This window comes from Meleagris gallopavo, chromosome Z (assembly GCF_000146605.3).
Source record: "Meleagris gallopavo isolate NT-WF06-2002-E0010 breed Aviagen turkey brand Nicholas breeding stock chromosome Z, Turkey_5.1, whole genome shotgun sequence".
Lineage (NCBI taxonomy): Eukaryota > Metazoa > Chordata > Aves > Galliformes > Phasianidae > Meleagris > Meleagris gallopavo.
The window spans coordinates 45,785,307-45,790,641 of NC_015041.2; positions in this window are offsets into that span (position 1 = coordinate 45,785,307).

Below are 5,335 nucleotides of genomic sequence, written 5' to 3' on the forward strand. Positions count from 1 at the left end.
TTTTTCCCCCTTCCTTTTTTTTGTACTTAGAAAATTATTATAATACATAAACTCTTTTTATGTAATGCAGAGGAATGTCTAAGAGAAAGGATCTTTGCCAGTAACACATGCTCTCTGTTTCACACAGCCTCATTCCTTTCAACATACTATCCCTGAACAAGCATGACCTGTAGGGACAGCAAGAATGGAACCATAGCATCCTGTGACACACATGCTGTCAGCAAAGGGGGTTGAAAAGGGCACACCTCTAAATACTACTAGATTTTAGTTCTAAATCTGAATACATATGAATCTGAATACATTCCTAAGTGCTACTTAAGTTAAGAAAGGAAGAAATGACAGGAAATGCAAAAGAAAGGCTGATATTGTGTAGGCAGAGCTGGAAGGCGTTCATCCTTCAATGCCACTTCACTAGTACTGCTGTTGTCCTAAATAATGTCACTGTTTAATCCATGTTCTTTGCGGAAATCCCATTGCTCCATGGCTGTAGTGGCACCTGCTGAGGGTGTAGTGATTTTCAAATTAAGGACACTTATTTTACAGAGCTAGGCAAAGCACATTTTACGTTGAACAGCTTAATTTCCTCCTTAGTTGCACTGACATACTTGTGTTAGAGTTACTCTCAGTCCTCTCTGGTAATAAATAATAGGAGAAGTATTAAAGGAAAGCTTAAAAATGAGGAGTTTCTTTACATTAGATAATGGTCTCTGAAATGGTCTAGCTGTGCATCTTGCAGCTTCTGCATGTGAAGCCAGGCAGTTTGTTGGTCTGAATCTCCGGAGGTGAAACGTGAATCTGGAGGGCAAGAGCTGATGGCAGGTGAGCTAACTTGACAGCTAGATCAGCCATCTTCTGTGGCAGACAAGCCCCGGATGATTGATCCAGATGAGGGCAGTTAATTATTCACGATGAAGTGACAGGCCGCACCGGGGCTGGTATCTTCAGAGACATATCTTGAGCGTAGCTCTGCTTGCAAATGTGACATACGTGTCTGTAAAGCTGATCAAGGTCCTGTTGCTGCCAGAGAATCCAGGGTTGATGCTAACATCTGAAAACTGGCTAAATGGAGACAAGCAGGGCATATTTGAATATCAACTACTGTTGGATAGGAAAAAAATACTTTTTTGAGTGCATCTTGTTCCATAGTTTATTTTTTGAGACTTCCACGCAATGTTCTGGTGTGAGAGGAAGTGTAGTTGAAGCCAAAGAGCAGCACAACTCTGATGTACCAAAAGATGGCCTCCAAGCAATTAGTACCAACCCTTGATGGCTGTTGGAGAGAACGGTGGCAGAAGACTGACACCTGCAGGGTAAAGCTGGACTGCTAAAGGAGAAATGCCAACCTTCAGTGAGCTTGAAACAAATCTAGAACACCAGTCCCATTTGAATGGAATCTGGATGATTCGCTTTTTCAGAAGATCATATTGAGAAGAGTTTTGGTTTCTTGCTGTTACATGCTAGGATCCTGCAACATCCAACAGTTGTAGTGTTCTTCCATAAAAGTCTGGGCATGATGAAGATATTTGACAGTTGTTTAATTTATATGCAAGCTTGCAGCTCTTCAGATAGAAATACGGGTTGTGACACAAGATTTATTATAACTGGGTAGAATGTGACACACAACGTTACTTCATGGGAAGCTGTGGATGTCTGTCATTTTGAGTATTTGTTTTGTTACTAGATGGCTGACAGTTTTTATGAAAGCAGAAAAGGTTTTGCAGTTTGTGGAGAGTTTGAATGGGGACCCACTAATAACTCAGTCATGTTTTGCAGTGTTTGTTCTTGCAGTGAGGGAAGAAATAAAAGAAAATTTTTTTTGCATTTAGTTGACAGTGGATGGGAAAAGACTGAATGATTTCCAGTGGGGTGTCTAAATGTAGAGAAGGATAACCAAATGAAGACTAGCAGAAAAAAATTAGAAAGACAAGAGATTTTTAAGGAATCAGAAAGCCAGGATAATAGATATCTAAGACATCAATATAGAAATAGTGTTCAAACTTTTAAATTGCTTTGTATCAGTAGCATGTAGATACTTAGGTTTTTTAAGTAAAATTCCTTCCAGAATGGAAGACAATGACTGAGAAACTATTTCTGGAGGGATGACATTAGAAGTATAAAGGAAACAAGCTAAAAGTTACAAAATAATCTCTTTTTTTTTGTGGGGATACTGGGTCTGGTATCAAAGGAGCAGATCTTGGAATATGAAAATCTGAGAGCATCTGCTCCTGTGATGATATCAGCAGCTCTCAGAGGCACATATGTAAAACATGTGTAGTCATGACACTTTAAGTGTTTTATGGGTCACAATTCTTAACATACATCTTTGAAACTCAATGAGAGATGACTTCTCAGATTGTCACCCAGAGTATTTTTAGTGCTTGAGGATCAATTATGTTAAGAGATACACTAAAGGGTAAATTCGGTGTCCTAAAGCCATCTGTGGAAAAAAGAATGATCACATTCAAGTATTCAGTGTTATGATCTTGGCATCCCTAAAGCAAAGAGCAAGTTATTTAGGGGTAGGGTATGATGAAGGGCTCCTGCAGGCAAATGTGGAAATTCCAAGCTTTTCCAAGATCTTTCAAATTGAATATTAAGGGAAAATTTGTTAACCTAAGATGATGAACTAGAGATTATGCTTGCAGACTATTTCTGCCCCTTACTATATATAGGTGGAAATGCTGCTGGATCTCCAGGAGTTACAAGATATGGCAGAGGCTGTGTGAATTCTGTTTTCCTGAGGGAAATTTGCTTTTCATACTATTGGAACTACCTTGCTTTCATTCTATGTTTACAAAAGGGTGGAAAACATACACTTGATCTCTCACTCAGTGCAGGACAACTGCTGTTGTTAAATGATTATTTGTTTAGCAGCAATTAAGTCCCTGGAAACTGGTCTCAAAGGCTGGACAGGATGCAGTCCCAGAGCTTTGGAGATAACATCAGCTGCAGCTCTGGCTGTGGGTGGCGGAAGAAGCCAGAGAGCAACAAGGAAATTAGAAGAAAGCAAAAGAATGACTGGTGTGGTCTTGACAGAAAGCCAAAGGAAAGGCTGTCAGGAGATCTCAGAACTGGAATGACAGCCTTCAGATTCTTCTCTTGACAGATCCTACCATGGTTAGAGAAGCAGATACTATGCACTTTCATTGTAAATAAAAAAGACTGCATCAAAGAGGTAACTGACCCCACCTCTTTTTCAAAGAAGCAACCGGTGAGGTCCCAGAAATTTGCCAACCTGGAAGGCAGAAATGAGCAACAACGTTTTAGTTCATTACCTCAGTGGCATAATAGTCTACCATGGGTCAGAAGGAGACAGAAATTTCATTGCATACAAAACACTTTTTTTTTCCTGTACCTGTAAGGTACAGGAAGTATTTTCATTAAAGCTTGAAATAATTTTCCACTCCAGCTGACAAGATCAGTCATGTGTTGCAGGCTACTTGACAACAGATGACTTAGGAAGACAGATGACTTATTGTGAAAGCGTCACTTAGAATTTGTCATTTTCTGTTCCTTCTCTGAACTATGTTGCAATCACTCTCCACACACCTGCACAGATTGATAATAAACTTCAGAAAACAAAGCTATGAAGTGTCAGATAAACACTGAACATCCATGTTTTCTATGCAACAAGGTAAACAAGTAATTTATTCTATGAAAGTAACACAAAATCTTTGTTTATGGCGGAACTTTCCACTTGAAACATCAGTCATAAGAGCCTCTAATCATGCTTTGAACTCAAATGACCAGCATTTGGGTCAGAGAGCTCTGTACTGGGCTGTGCTGCCACTCAGCTTCAGGTTTAGTTTCCTGGAAAAATTTGTTTTCATTTCATCATGTCATCTCTTTGTCTCTTTAATTGCAAATATATTGCAAAATCTGAGGACCTGTTACAGTTCCAAGTAGAATGACAGGTTCTACCACACCGTTTTATACAGTTATCACAGAATTGAAGATTACTGCCTCTAGGATTTCCCTTCAGCCTATATGTTGAGAGCTGCTTTCATATGAGTGTATCTGCCTGACCTCAGAGAGGTTTAGCCTAGGTACATGCACAGAGCAGTTTATAGGCTGAATTTTTAATGGAAGAGCTAGGGAGAAGCTCAAGGAACATACAGAAAGCGAAGTATTGTGTTGAGTAGAAGAAATGGAAATCTTCCCTTAGAAAATCCTGGGCCATTACCGAGCCTCCCTCACTCCTGTGTCCATTAAGCCATCCCATGCCATTCACTGGGATGTTCCTATGGAAAGCTTTCTCTTCTCGAAACACAAGAAGAGAATGGGCTCATAAGATCATTTCATCAGAAACAGTGACTTAACCAAGCTGCAGTTCCTATTCCTTACTCAGACTCAGATGGAAAGCTAACATCATACTTCTCGCTGCTGTCCCTCTTACTGACAGATCATTGATCAAGAAATACTGTCTTGCTTGGAGATTTTATACTGTGTCAGGCTGCAAAAACAGTGATGCTAAATGTTTGAGTTCTGGACAAGAACATCTTGGCTTGAGCAAAGAAGTACAGTGTTGTTAACAAGTGTGAACATTGGCTACGCTGCATTTTTGAGCACAGAGCAGACAAAAAGGGGCATGCACACAATGCTTTTATATCCATTGTTTTGATGACATTGAGCAGTAACTGCTACAGTGTTACTTATTCAAGCTATTAAAGATTTAAAACTGATTTTTTATTGTGTTCCTTTGTGAATAATTTTTTTGTAGAATAAATTCCTTGAGTAAATGGAAGCTAAATTTGTTTAATCATTTTAAGGCATTAACAGGTGTGGCTTGGATCGTGGCAGTCATATTGGTCTATTGACTGCTCTTGTATTTTTGGGCAGCTTGCAAAATACATTTTCAGATACGATATCTAGAAGCAGCTGCTTTCTCATCCTGTCATTGGATCAAGGTTCTGTTGAGGCATGCCAAACTAATGACTGATTTACTCTTCAAAACATGCCTCTTTTACCCTTCCTTTGTGGCTACTTTTGCTGAATTCCCTTTAGATTGTGCAGAGTTGCTGGTAATCTGGATCTTTCTATATTGGACATAGAGGTCAGGACACTGCTGCCCTGTCCCCTGTGCAGCTTCTAGTCTTGATTTTTTTCCCTGTCTCTTCTGAAGGATTTTTCATGCTATTGGAGCTGATCTGTGTAGGTACCAGAGCTGCTTGTGGAGTGGTAGAGAACACATTTTGAATGCCTAGCCATTGATGTTAGCACTGATCAGTGTTTTCTTTGTAGTCACCATGCAGACATTACAGAATCCTTTTCACTGTCTGTCATAATTTCTTTTATGCTGATGCTTTTTAAAGCAAGCCTTACATTTACAGCAAGT